Source organism: Prenolepis imparis, unplaced genomic scaffold, assembly GCF_030444845.1.
Source record: "Prenolepis imparis isolate NDT839.2.m4 unplaced genomic scaffold, iyPreImpa1.0 SCAF_4, whole genome shotgun sequence".
Classification (NCBI taxonomy): domain Eukaryota; kingdom Metazoa; phylum Arthropoda; class Insecta; order Hymenoptera; family Formicidae; genus Prenolepis; species Prenolepis imparis.
The window spans coordinates 6,363,961-6,379,707 of NW_028141162.1; the positions used below are offsets into that span (position 1 = coordinate 6,363,961).

The 15,747-nt window shown below is 32.9% G+C and overlaps 1 protein-coding gene across 1 annotated transcript in view; it reads right to left on the reverse strand.

The window, feature by feature from the left end:
- The window catches only part of Hwt (SH2 domain-containing adapter heavyweight), a 160,578-nt gene that overhangs the window by 126,550 nt on the left and 18,281 nt on the right, over positions 1 to 15,747 (reverse strand). The window lies entirely within an intron of this gene.

Here is a 15,747-nt window from a genome sequence, read left to right on the forward strand (position 1 = left end):
CATTTTAAAAGTACATTCATTGTAGAATTTTTTGGTATCAAGCAGACACCAGCGTACAAACTTCTTCATTTGATATACGTAAAATTATGGTACGCCGCATAGGGTCCGCGGCAAGAAAGTATCGATTTTTAATATTTTAAGGCGAGCCAAAAATTTATCAATTATAGGTTTTGAAAGTACATTCATTGCAGAATCTTTTGGTACCAAGCAGACACCAGCGTACAAACTTCTTCATTTGATATACGTAAAATTATGGTGCGCCGCATAGGATTCGCGGCTACATTATGTCGATATTCAATATTTTAAGACGAGCCAAAAATATATTGATTGTACATTTTAAAAGTACATTCATTGTAGAATTTTTTGGTATCAAGCAGACACCAGCGTACAAACTTCTTCATTTGATATACGTAAAATTATGGTGCGCCGCATAGGATCTGCGGCTACATTTTGTCGATATTCAATATTTTAAGACGAGCCAAAAATTTATTGATTATAGATTTTGAAAGTACATTCATTGCAGAATCTTTTGGTACCAAGCAGACACCAGCGTACAAACTTCTTCATTTGATATACGTAAAATTATGGTGCGCCGCATAGGATCTGCGGCTACATTTTGTCGATATTTAATATTTTAAGACGAGCCAAAAATGTATTGATTATACATTTTAATAGTACATTCATTGTAGAATTTTTTGGTATCAACCAGACACTAGCGTACAAACTTCTTCATTTGATATACGTAAAATTATGGTGCGCCGCATAGGGTCCGCGGAGACATTATGTCGATATTTAATATTTTAAGGCGAGCCAAAAATTTATTGATTGTTCATTTTAATAGTATAATTATTGCAGAATGTTTTCGTACCAAACAGACACCAGCGTACAAACTCCTTCATTTAAATACGTAAAATTTAGATGCCCCGTATAGGGTCCGCGGCAAGAAAGTATCGATTTTTAATATTTTAAGGCGAGCCAAAAATTTATCAATTATAGATTTTGAAAGTACATTTATTGCAGAATCTTTTGGTACCAAGCAGACACCAGCGTACAAACTCCTTCATTTAGATACGTAAAATTTAGATCCCCCGTATAGGGTCCGCGGCAAGGAAGTATCGATTTTTAATATTTTAAGGCGAGCCAAAAATTTATCAATTATAGATTTTGAAAGTACATTCATTGCAGAATCTTTTGGTACCAAGCAGACACCAGCGTACAAACTTCTTCATTTGATATACGTAAAATTATAGTGCGCCGCATAGGATTCGCGGCTACATTATGTCGATATTCAATATTTTAAGACGAGCCAAAAATTTATTGATTGTACATTTTAATAGTACATTCATTGTAGAATTTTTTGGTATCAAGCAGACACCAGCGTACAAACTCCTTCATTTAGATACGTAAAATTTAGATGCCCCGTATAGGGTCCGCGGCAAGAAAGTATCGATTTTTAATATTTTAAGGCGAGCCAAAAATTTATCAATTATAGATTTTGAAAGTACATTCATTGCAGAATCTTTTGGTACCAAGCAGACACCAGCGTACAAACTTCTTCATTTGATATACGTAAAATTATGGTGCGCCGCATATGGTCCGCGGAGACATTATGTCGATATTTAATATTTTAAGGCGAGCCAAAAATTTATTGATTATACAATTTAATAGTACATTCATTGCAGAATCTTTTGGTACCAAACAGACACCTGCGTACAAACTCCTTCATTTAAATACGTAAAATTTAGATGCCCCGTATAGGGTCCGCGGCAAAAAAGTATCGATTTTTAATATTTTAAGGCGAGCCAAAAATTTATCAACTATACATTTTAATAGTACATTCATTGTAGAATTTTTTGGTATCAAGCAGACACCAGCGTACAAACTTCTTCATTTGATATACGTAAAATTATGGTGCGCCGCATAGGATTCGCGGCTACATTATGTCGATATTCAATATTTTAAGACGAGCCAAAAATATATTGATTGTACATTTTAAAAGTACATTCATTGTAGAATTTTTTGGTATCAAGCAGACACCAGCGTACAAACTTCTTCATTTGATATACGTAAAATTATGGTGCGCCGCATAGGATCTGCGGCTACATTTTGTCGATATTTAATATTTTAAGACGAGCCAAAAATGTATTGATTATACATTTTAATAGTACATTCATTGTAGAATTTTTTGGTATCAACCAGACACCAGCGTACAAACTTCTTCATTTGATATACGTAAAATTATGGTACGCCGCATAGGGTCCGCGGCAAGAAAGTATCGATTTTTAATATTTTAAGGCGAGCCAAAAATTTATCAATTATAGATTTTGAAAGTACATTCATTGCAGAATCTTTTGGTACCAAGCAGACACCAGCGTACAAACTCCTTCATTTAGATACGTAAAATTTAGATCCCCCGTATAGGGTCCGCGGCAAGAAAGTATCGATTTTTAATATTTTAAGGCGAGCCAAAAATTTATCAATTATAGATTTTGAAAGTACATTCATTGCAGAATCTTTTGGTACCAAGCAGACACCAGCGTACAAACTTCTTCATTTGATATACGTAAAATTATGGTGCGCCGCATAGGATTCGCGGCTACATTATGTCGATATTCAATATTTTAAGACGAGCCAAAAATATATTGATTGTACATTTTAAAAGTACATTCATTGTAGAATTTTTTGGTATCAAGCAGACACCAGCGTACAAACTTCTTCATTTGATATACGTAAAATTATGGTGCGCCGCATAGGATCTGCGGCTACATTTTGTCGATATTCAATATTTTAAGACGAGCCAAAAATTTATTGATTATAGATTTTGAAAGTACATTCATTGCAGAATCTTTTGGTACCAAGCAGACACCAGCGTACAAACTTCTTCATTTGATATACATAAAATTATGGTGCGCCGCATAGGATCTGCGGCTACATTTTGTCGATATTTAATATTTTAAGACGAGCCAAAAATGTATTGATTATACATTTTAATAGTACATTCATTGTAGAATTTTTTGGTATCAACCAGACACTAGCGTACAAACTTCTTCATTTGATATACGTAAAATTATGGTGCGCCGCATAGGGTCCGCGGAGACATTATGTCGATATTTAATATTTTAAGGCGAGCCAAAAATTTATTGATTGTTCATTTTAATAGTATAATTATTGCAGAATGTTTTCGTACCAAACAGACACCAGCGTACAAACTCCTTCATTTAAATACGTAAAATTTAGATGCCCCGTATAGGGTCCGCGGCAAGAAAGTATCGATTTTTAATATTTTAAGGCGAGCCAAAAATTTATCAATTATAGATTTTGAAAGTACATTTATTGCAGAATCTTTTGGTACCAAGCAGACACCAGCGTACAAACTCCTTCATTTAGATACGTAAAATTTAGATCCCCCGTATAGGGTCCGCGGCAAGGAAGTATCGATTTTTAATATTTTAAGGCGAGCCAAAAATTTATCAATTATAGATTTTGAAAGTACATTCATTGCAGAATCTTTTGGTACCAAGCAGACACCAGCGTACAAACTTCTTCATTTGATATACGTAAAATTATAGTGCGCCGCATAGGATTCGCGGCTACATTATGTCGATATTCAATATTTTAAGACGAGCCAAAAATTTATTGATTGTACATTTTAATAGTACATTCATTGTAGAATTTTTTGGTATCAAGCAGACACCAGCGTACAAACTCCTTCATTTAGATACGTAAAATTTAGATGCCCCGTATAGGGTCCGCGGCAAGAAAGTATCGATTTTTAATATTTTAAGGCGAGCCAAAAATTTATCAATTATAGATTTTGAAAGTACATTCATTGCAGAATCTTTTGGTACCAAGCAGACACCAGCGTACAAACTTCTTCATTTGATATACGTAAAATTATGGTGCGCCGCATATGGTCCGCGGAGACATTATGTCGATATTTAATATTTTAAGGCGAGCCAAAAATTTATTGATTATACAATTTAATAGTACATTCATTGCAGAATCTTTTGGTACCAAACAGACACCTGCGTACAAACTCCTTCATTTAAATACGTAAAATTTAGATGCCCCGTATAGGGTCCGCGGCAAAAAAGTATCGATTTTTAATATTTTAAGGCGAGCCAAAAATTTATCAACTATACATTTTAATAGTACATTCATTGTAGAATTTTTTGGTATCAAGCAGACACCAGCGTACAAACTTCTTCATTTGATATACGTAAAATTATGGTGCGCCGCATAGGATTCGCGGCTACATTATGTCGATATTCAATATTTTAAGACGAGCCAAAAATATATTGATTGTACATTTTAAAAGTACATTCATTGTAGAATTTTTTGGTATCAAGCAGACACCAGCGTACAAACTTCTTCATTTGATATACGTAAAATTATGGTGCGCCGCATAGGATCTGCGGCTACATTTTGTCGATATTTAATATTTTAAGACGAGCCAAAAATGTATTGATTATACATTTTAATAGTACATTCATTGTAGAATTTTTTGGTATCAACCAGACACCAGCGTACAAACTTCTTCATTTGATATACGTAAAATTATGGTACGCCGCATAGGGTCCGCGGCAAGAAAGTATCGATTTTTAATATTTTAAGGCGAGCCAAAAATTTATCAATTATAGATTTTGAAAGTACATTCATTGCAGAATCTTTTGGTACCAAGCAGACACCAGCGTACAAACTCCTTCATTTAGATACGTAAAATTTAGATCCCCCGTATAGGGTCCGCGGCAAGAAAGTATCGATTTTTAATATTTTAAGGCGAGCCAAAAATTTATCAATTATAGATTTTGAAAGTACATTCATTGCAGAATCTTTTGGTACCAAGCAGACACCAGCGTACAAACTTCTTCATTTGATATACGTAAAATTATGGTGCGCCGCATAGGATTCGCGGCTACATTATGTCGATATTCAATATTTTAAGACGAGCCAAAAATATATTGATTGTACATTTTAAAAGTACATTCATTGTAGAATTTTTTGGTATCAAGCAGACACCAGCGTACAAACTTCTTCATTTGATATACGTAAAATTATGGTACGCCGCATAGGGTCCGCGGCAAGAAAGTATCGATTTTTAATATTTTAAGGCGAGCCAAAAATTTATCAATTATAGGTTTTGAAAGTACATTCATTGCAGAATCTTTTGGTACCAAGCAGACACCAGCGTACAAACTTCTTCATTTGATATACGTAAAATTATGGTGCGCCGCATAGGATTCGCGGCTACATTATGTCGATATTCAATATTTTAAGACGAGCCAAAAATTTATTGATTGTACATTTTAATAGTACATTCATTGTAGAATTTTTTGGTATCAAGCAGACACCAGCGTACAAACTTCTTCATTTGATATATGTAAAATTATGGTGCGCCGCATAGGGTCCGCGGAGACATTATGTCGATATTCAATATTTTAAGACGAGCCAAAAATATATTGATTGTACATTTTAAAAGTACATTCATTGTAGAATTTTTTGGTATCAAGCAGACACCAGCGTACAAACTTCTTCATTTGATATACGTAAAATTATGGTGCGCCGCATAGGGTCCGCGGAGACATTATGTCGATATTCAATATTTTAAGACGAGCCAAAAATGTATTGATTATACATTTTAATAGTACATTCATTGTAGAATTTTTTGGTATCAAGCAGACACCAGCGTACAAACTTCTTCGTTTGATATACGTAAAATTATGATGCGCCGCATAGGGTCCGCGGAGACATTATGTCGATATTTAATATTTTAAGGCGAGCCAAAAATTTATTGATTGTTCATTTTATTAGTACAATTATTGCAGAATGTTTTCGTACCAAACAGACACCAGCGTACAAACTCCTTCATTTAATATACGTAAAATTTAGATGCGCCGTATAGAGTCCGCGGCAAGAAAGTGTCGATTTTTAATATTTTAAGACGAGCCAAAAATTTATCAATTATTGATTTTGAAAGTACATTCATTGCAGAATCTTTTGGTACCAAGCAGACACCAGCGTACAAACTTCTTCATTTGATATACGTAAAATTATGGTGCGCCGCATAGGGTCCGCGGGGACATTATGTCGATATTCAATATTTTAAGACGAGCCAAAAATTTATTGATTGTACATTTTAATAGTACATTCATTGTAGAATATTTTGGTATCAAGCAGACACCAGCGTACAAACTTCTTCGTTTGATATACGTAAAATTATGGTGCGCCGCATAGGGTCCGCGGAGACATTATGTCGATATTTAATATTTTAAGGCGAGCCAAAAATTTATTGATTGTACATTTTAATAGTACATTTTTGTAGAATTTTTTGGTATCAAGCAGACACCAGCGTACAAACTTCTTCATTTGATATATGTAAAATTATGGTGCGCCGCATATGATCCGCGGCTACATTATGTCGATATTTAATATTTTAAGACGAGCCAAAAATGTATTGATTATACATTTTAATAGTACATTCATTGTAGAATTTTTTGGTATCAAGCAGACACCAGCGTACAAACTTCTTCGTTTGATATACGTAAAATTATGGTGCGCCGCATAGGGTCCGCGGAGACATTATGTCGATATTTAATATTTTAAGGCGAGCCAAAAATTTATTGATTGTTCATTTTAATAGTACAATTATTGCAGAATGTTTTCGTACCAAACAGACACCAGCATACAAACTCCTTCATTTAAATACGTAAAATTTAGATGCCCCGTATAGGGTCCGCGGCAAGAAAGTATCGATTTTTAATATTTTAAGGCGAGCCAAAAGACTATGAATCGATCGGTTCCTATGTTGGAATGTAGACATTTCTCGCTATCTGTCAAGATTTTGTGATAAAGAAGGCTGGCGCTTCCATAACAGATGAATTCAGCGGCGACGTTGTGAAATTTTTCAGTAGAGAATGAAGTATTTACAAATTCTGAGAACTTGGTAAACTTTCATCTTTTACAAATTCGAATATTCGGCTCCTTATGAAATTTACTTTGTCGAAATTTGCTCTCTTAGATAATCTTTTGATGTGACGTTATTACATACATTAAATTCTACTTATGTCTTTGTTATCAAGTAATAATTGAAGCATTATCTTCCTCACAAAAGATCGTAAAATGATACACATATACACATAAACGTTGATATTTTCAGATATCAACAAGTGCATTTTGTATCATACGATACATGCTGTAATAACACGAGAAATTTTTGTATCTCGGCTCTCACGGAGCATTGTTGTGCCAGCACATCGAAATTTCTGACAGACTACTAGATTCGACTGAATTTTGTAGATATTTTTATTTATATCATATACTGCGTGCACGTGCGTGCATTCGAATATGTGTTCGAAATATACAACTGCGCGAAACAAATTTTCCAATAACTGCTGCTTTGAAAATTTCGAAAATTGAATATCGAACAATAATGCGAGCAATAAAAAATTATACGTATTTTTACGCATTAGTGTTCTTTATATTCATCATTGTAATTGTGCATATCTCTACAGTTTAAAAATAATATGTAAGCAAACTGATATTTAGAATGTGCAATTTAGTACTGAATTGTTCAAGCTTCTTCATTTGAAAGTGCGTTTAACTCACAACATAAAAGAAATAACACCTCTACAGCATCATCAGAACATATGATCATGAACATATTTCCAAGTATCTGGAGCCGATCCAACATCACCTTGGATGCAGTTTCGCATCTGTCCTGGTATATCCATCGAAAGGTCACTCAACCAGGTGCCTTCGTAATGGATTATGACACCACCTGGGATACGCCACATTGACTGACGGCTACCTTATCCTAATTAAAATAAAAACAGCGCACAACTTGTTCATCTTAACGCGATGGATGGGAATAAAGGATCGCGAGAAAAATTTTAAAATCACTATTTCACAACGATTAAAATTGTATCGACATTTTGAAATAATTATTTATCATACATTTGAACGAATTATTATCCATTAGCTGCTATTATTAGATGGCTAGTAAAATAACTTCTATATTGCAGAAAAAAATGCTTTTAACTGCGTGTGAAATTATATATAAAAGATGAAATCAGTATCCAATATAAAACTTCGATGTTATATATTTATAATATATTATTTCGATATTATTTCTCTTTACACACAATTCCAACAAATACACGTTTTCTTATCGTTTTCATATTAGAAAACTGTACCAAAGTTTTAACTATCTATAAAGTAACTTTTGAACCGCTAAACTACAAACGAAAGGAAAATCACTACAAACAACTACAAACGATTGTAAAGAAGACTGCGCAAGCGGATTTGCGATATCTTTAAAATTAACAAATTTACCTCTTTCATTTACCTCTATCATTTTCCATTTTAAAAAATTAATTTTTAAAAAGTCGGGTGCTAGGTTCACATAGCTATCATTTTATATATTTTGTATTTTTAAATTGTAGGCGCATCTCTACCTCGCTTTCAATGTATTCGCGACTTTCGATCACGTAGGTGCGATTAAACTGACCAGTCTCTGGGCTTACTACTTAGGCTCGCGATGCAGAGTTGTCAAGATTAATAAAGAATCATTGTATATATTTTGTTTTCTTAAATAATATTTTTAGGCGCGTCTCCACCTCGCTTTCAATGTATTCGCGAATTTCGATTACGTAGGTGTGATTAGACTGACCAGTCTCTGGGCTTACTACTTAGACTCGCGATGCAGAACTGTAAAGATTAATAAAGAATCATTTTATATATTTCGCTTTTTTAAATAATATTTTCACACGCGTCTCCATCTCGCTTTCAACGTATTCGCGACTTTCGACCACGTAGATGCGATTAGGCTGACCAGTCTCTGGAGTTACTACTTAGGCTCGCGATACAGGACCGTAAAGATTAATAAAGAATCATTTTATATATTTCGCTTTTTTAAATAATATTTTCACACGCGTCTCCATCCCGCTTTCAACGTATTCGCGACTTTCGACCACTTAGATGCAATTAGGCTGACCAGTCTCTGGAGTTACTACTTAGGCTCGCGATACAGGACCGTAAAGAGTAATAAAGAATCATTTTATATATTTCGCTTTTTTAAATAATATTTTCACACGCGTTTCCACCTCGCTTTCAATGTATTCGCGACTTTCGACCACGTAGATGCGATTAGACTGACAAATCTCTGGGCTTACTACTTAGGCTCGCGATACAAGGATCGTAAAGATCAATGAAGATCACTTCCATTTTTTATAAATATTTCGTTTTTTTAAATAATATTTCACACGTGTCTCGTGTCTCCGCCTCGCGTCTGTTCTCAACGTATTAGGCTGACCAGTCTCTAGACTTACTACTTAGGCTCGTGATACAAGGACCGTAAAGATCAATAAAGATCATTTTATATATATTTTGCTTTTTTTAAATAATATTTTACATGTGTCTCCGATTCGCGGTCGCTCTCAATGTATTCGCGTATTTCCAACCACGTAGTTGCGATTAGACTGACCAATCTTTGGGCTTACTACTTACAGTCGCGATCCAGGACTGTAAAGATTAATTAAGATTATTTTATATATGTATATATATATATTTCGTTTTTTAAAATAATATTTTACATATGTCTCCGCCTCGCGTCCGCTCTCAACGTATTAGGCTGACCAATCTTTGGGCTTACTACTTAGACTCGCGATACAAGGACCGTAAAGATCAATAAAGATCATTTTATATAAATTTCGTTTATTTTAAATATTTTTACACGCGTCTCTGCCTTGCGGCCGCTCTCAACGTATTCGTATACTTCCGACTACGTAGGTGCGATTAGGCTGACCAATCTCTGGGCTTACTACTTAGGTCTGCGATACCAGGACCGTAGGGATCAATAAAAATCATTTAGTTATGTGAACCTAGCACTCGACTTTTTAAAAATTAATTTTTTAAAACGGAAAATGATAGCATTTTGTTTGTAGTTGTTTGTAGTAACAATAATTTCGTTTGTAGTTTTATCCATTAATAAATAAAAAAAATTTTTTTAATGATTCGCGCACCCTACATTGAGATATCGCAAATCCGCTTGCGCAGTCTTCTTTAGATTCGTTTGTAGTTGTTTGTAGTGATTTTCCTTTCGTTTATAGTTGAGCGGTTCAAAAGTTATAAACAATTGTTTATTCGTCCAAGAGCTAACTTTGTCAATTTTTAAGATTTTTCAAATCCGCTTGCGCAGTCTTCTTTAGTATCGTTTGTAGTTGTTTGTAGTGATTTTCCTTTTGTTTGTAGTTGAGCGGTTCAAAAGTTATAAACAATTGTTTATTCGTCCAAGAGCTAACTTTGTCAATTTTTAAGATTTTTCAAATCCCCTTGCGCAGTCTTCTTTATAATCGTTTGTAGTTGTTTGTAGTGATTTTCCTTTCGGTTGTAGTTTAGCGATTCAAAAGTTATAAATAATTTGTTTATAACTTTTAAACCGCTAAACTACAAACGAAAGGAAAATCACTACAAACAACTACAAACGATTCTAAAGAAGATTGCACAAGCGGATTTGCGATATCTTTAAAATTAACAAATTTACCTCTTGGACGAATAAACAATTGTTTATAACTTTTGAACCGCTCAACTACAAACAAAAGGAAAATCACTACAAACAACTAGAAACGATTCTAAAGAAGACTGCGCAAGCGGATTTGCGATATCTTAATGTCGGGTGCGAGTCATTTAAAAAATTTTTTTTATTTATTAATTGATAAAACTACAAACGAAATGCTATCATTTTTAATTTTTAAAACGTTGGGTGCTAGGTTCACATAGCTGGCACCACGCAATACTCAAGCATTAGCGAGAAATTTGCATCGAAAGTTTCTCGTGCATCTGTACTAACAATAAGTACGCGAATAAGTTTTGCAGATAGCAAGCGTAACCCAGCAGATAAGACTGCGAACTAGAACGCTGCACATTCGAGTCTTGCTTTTTCCAATTTTTTTATATAAATTTCTACAAAATATGCACTTAATTGTAAGTGAATGATTAGACAATGCATATAAAAAAATTATTATTTTATTATTAAATTTTATACTTTATACTCGCATATTGTAACACTTGCAATTATAAAAATAATATCGATTTGCAATGCAATTAAAAACTCCAAAATCATTTTTAAATTCTGCAAGGAATTTTATTTCTACATTATGTTATAAGATCAGTCAGCGCTTACAGCTGCTGCTGTAAAAATTTTTTTATTGCCAGGAACTCGATTATATCGCAGCTGTTCCCGCTACTTGCGTAAACCATTATTCTCTACCTAACAAGAGAATTAGGGATAGGAATCCCTAAGGGTACGGTAATATAATAATGTAATAAATAAATCAGAATTTAAAATGCTTGAGTATTGAGTCGTGCCAATGAATTAGCAGGCGGTTTAGTACTACAACATATTTAAAGTTGAGCCAAATCGGTGTGTATTATATACCTAGTCCTCCCTTTGTTAATTCTATAAGATCAGAATTCATGTGTATTTATCCATTTCCTGCACATAACTAAAAATACTGTGTCAAGAAATTCCTTTCATATTTTACAACACATCTCCAGATTCCGAATATACTGACAAAAAGCAAAAAAGGCCGATATAGACGAAATCAAACCCAAATGAGACGAAATCGTCCAGCAAGGTACTGTGGCAAGAGTTTCCGGATTCGGAAGATCGGTAAATGCAACATCGATTATGCTACAATTTTTAGAAATATTTACCTAAATTAATGCAGCAGAGAGCATAATTCTAGCGCTTTATTTAATTTCGTTAATTTTGCGCTTCTACACAAATTACAGCAAGACAGATCCAACATCTTACAAAAGACTATCATTTACATAGCCGATCAAGAATATTGCAAGAATATGTACAACAAAGTTAAAGGCAAAGTCTACGACACTAATATTTGTGCCAACGATCCGAACATTATCAGAGTATCTTGCAAAGTAAGTTGTGTAGAAGACATTTGAGTTATTATTTGTTTTTAATATAATCCTTAATAACACTAATTAGGCATTAACTTACATAATTAATCCTTAGCAAACATACATATGAAAAACTAAATATAATTCAAAAAGTTAAATAATTTAAAAATAGTTAATCGATATTCTTTACGAAATAAACATATACATAATAGACAAAAAATTAAAAGAAAGAGCAACAGTTGTATCACTTTACAAGGATTAGGTGAAACTTTAAATATTTCATGCATGCGAGTCGTTAAAAAAAAATAGAAAATACTTCAATCCTCTTTTACAAGGTGCTTCGGGTGGTCCTTTGATTATTAATGGAAAACTTGTCGGGCTTGTATCATGGGCGAAAGGCTGCTCCCTTACTGACTATCCGACTGTGTACACCCGCATACCTTCGTACATCGACTGGATCGAGAAGAATGCGGTGTAAATATAACTGACATTGATACAGATTGACAGAGAGATATGCGAGGATATCAAATATTTTATATTTATTTTTTCATTTTATTACATCGCGATTAGTGTATCGTTAATAGCTACTTTGAATTACGGATAATAGTGTTATACTAGAATACAGTCGTCAAATCTTGCTAAACTGATTTCTAACTGATTGTGCTAACATAACAAAAATTATTATTATAAATGTACGAAATGATTATGTGTCATAATTCATGGTTTACAAGTAAGAAAATTGTAATATAAACACATATACATATACATGCAACTGTATTGCTATACTAGTTACAGATACTAAACGTTATTCGCAGTTCAAAGTCTACAATCGTGTCCAAATTTTTTTTTTACTTACGTCAATGTAAGTCTATTTTATATATTTTAAATAATTAGAAATTTATAAATAATAAATTATATTTATTAATAATAAATAATAAATAATAAATATAGAAAATCTGGAACATTTAAGATTTTTAAATTTAAATAAACTGAAAAGAAATTAATTAATTTGATTTGCCTTTAGATTGTAAACATGCAATTTCTGTAATAAAGCTAATTTTGTAAAAAGCGAAAAAATAAGAATAGAATATGGAGAAGATAATCTTGCATCTTAAATAATTAACGTGAGAGTTGTGTAATTATTCCAAATTTCGAAAGAGGGATTTCCTGATTCCTCATATTTCCTTCGAAACTTTGCAACTCGTGTTCCGTTTACTGCTCCCTTGATACTATATATAACTGTTAAAAATTTCAGTGCAAGAAGTTTCTACGGCCTTGTTTATTTGAATTTAATTCAACTCTAATTTTCCTAAGTGCATTATACAAAGATATATTAATATTACATATGTCAATTCATAATTGTTCCCATTGATCAACTCTATTTTCTCTTGATTATATATCAATCTAAAAGATATAATTCTAATATTTTGACATATTTCTTATAAAACAATACGATTTTTCTTGCTAAAAAATTCATTAAATATTGGAAATGATGTAAAACCTTAATAGAGAAAAATAATATTATATATCAGATAATTTTACTATATCTTCTGTACTCAACATAATCATGCTTTATGATTAGAAAAAATTAATATAGGAATCATTACTGGTAACAAAAAATAGCATATGTCTAATTATTACTTGTCGGATATTTATACATTCTTATCTTCTTTGTATTGTTTACCGCTACTGATAGATTTATGTAATTTGAAAAGATTCTGAGTACTTTCACGTTCATATACATAAACAAATCGGATGTAGGATTGCACAAGTAAGTGCACTCAGATTATTTCACTACCTGCATGATCAATGAAAAGCTCTGAATGTGGGGTCATCGGACGCAGGTGAGTCCTGGAACAGCGGTTCTCAATATCTCTTCTCTGGTCGGTAAGATCGATCGACCTTTTGCCTCCTATTACACTCCAAGATATCACGATTACAGAATCTCCAGGTCAAGTCAAGAATTGTGAAACTGTCAGACGCATCGTTACGTCTCACGCAAGCAGTCCTTGTAGATTCTGTCACTTTCAGTGATAAGTTGGAAATCATATTTTTAGAAACGTCCATCAATGCAATATATTGCATTTTAAAAATGCATTTAAAAATTTCAAAATATCTCGACACATATTTTTACACAAAGAATTTCTCTTCACTTATATAGCAGTATAATTATCTGCAATAGCGCATTCGATAGTTCGATTTTAACCAACGTAAGCCAGACTGCATTCCATTAAGGTAGGGAGAATCGATCGGTCCCTACTTTGGAATCCAGGCATTTCGTTCTCACTGCTATCTGTCAAGATTTCGTGATAAAGAAGGATGGCGCTTCCAGAACATCCGAATTCAGCGGCGACATTGCGAAGCTGTTCAGTGGAATGAAGTATAACAAATTCTGATAATTTGATAAACTTTCATTTTCTTAAAGTTCGAATATATGTACAGCTCCTTATAAAATTTGCTTCAACAAAATTTACTCTCTTCGATAGTCTTTCGATGTAACGTTATTACATATATTAAATTCTACTTATGTCTTTGTGTTTTATTAGTAATAATAAGCATTATCTTTCTCCTTACAAAAGGTCGTAAAATAATACATATGTATATACAAACATAAATATTGACGTTTTCAAAGATCAACAAGTGCACTTTGCATCATACGATACATGCAATAATAGTATACGAGAAATTTCTGTATCTCGGCTCTCATGGAACTATGTTGTGCTTGCACATCGAAATTTCAGACAGACTACTAGATTCGTTCGCTGCGCAGAAAAAAATTTTTACATATTTTTATTTGTATCATACCTATATTGCGTACGCGCATTCGTAGACGATGTTCGATATATTCGACTGTGCTAAACGAATTCTCCAATAACTGCCGTTCCTATATATATATATATATATATATAGCGTTTATTTCAGCTTATCGCCAAGAGAAAAATCTAAAAACTGAATGTCGAACATCAGTCTCATATGAGCAATAATGAGAGCAATAAAAAATTATATGTATTTTTATGCATTAGTATTCCTTATATCCATTATTGGGATTGTACATATCTCTGCAATTTAAGGATAATAAAGTAAGCAAACTGATTTTCAATTTAGCGCTGCATTATTCAAGACTCTAATTCATTTAAAAGTGCATTTAACTTGCAATATAAAAGAAATAATATCTTTATAGCATTATCAAAACATAAGAGACTTTCTCAAAATATCTGGAGTCAATCCAACATCGCTTTGGATGTAGTTTCACATCTGTCCTGGTATATCGATCGAAAGGTCACTCAACCAGGTGCCTTCGTAATGGGTTATGACACCACCGGGGATAGCCACATTGACTGACGGCTATTTTATCCTAATTAAATAAAAACAGCTCACAATTGGTCCATCTTAACGCAATGGATGCGAAAATAAAAGACCACGAAAATGATTTTAAAAGTACTATTTTACAACGATCAAAATTGTATCAATGTTTCGAAATAAAAATGTATCCACAATCGAACGAATTATTATCCATTAGCTGCCATTATTAGATGATGAGTGAAATAACTTTTATAGTACAGAAAAAATGCTTTTAGCTGTGTGTAAAATTAATCTATAAAGAATGAGATCAACATTCGATATAGGTATATCGATATTATATATGTCGATATTATTTCTCTTTACACACGATACACAGTTCCAATAAATAAACGTTTTCTTATCATTTTGACATTGAAGACTCTGTACACAAAAGTTTTATCTACATATATATAAAATTATATAAGAAACATTTTTTATTCCTTTATCTTCACTTCTCATTGAAATTATTTTCTCACCAAATACATAAAA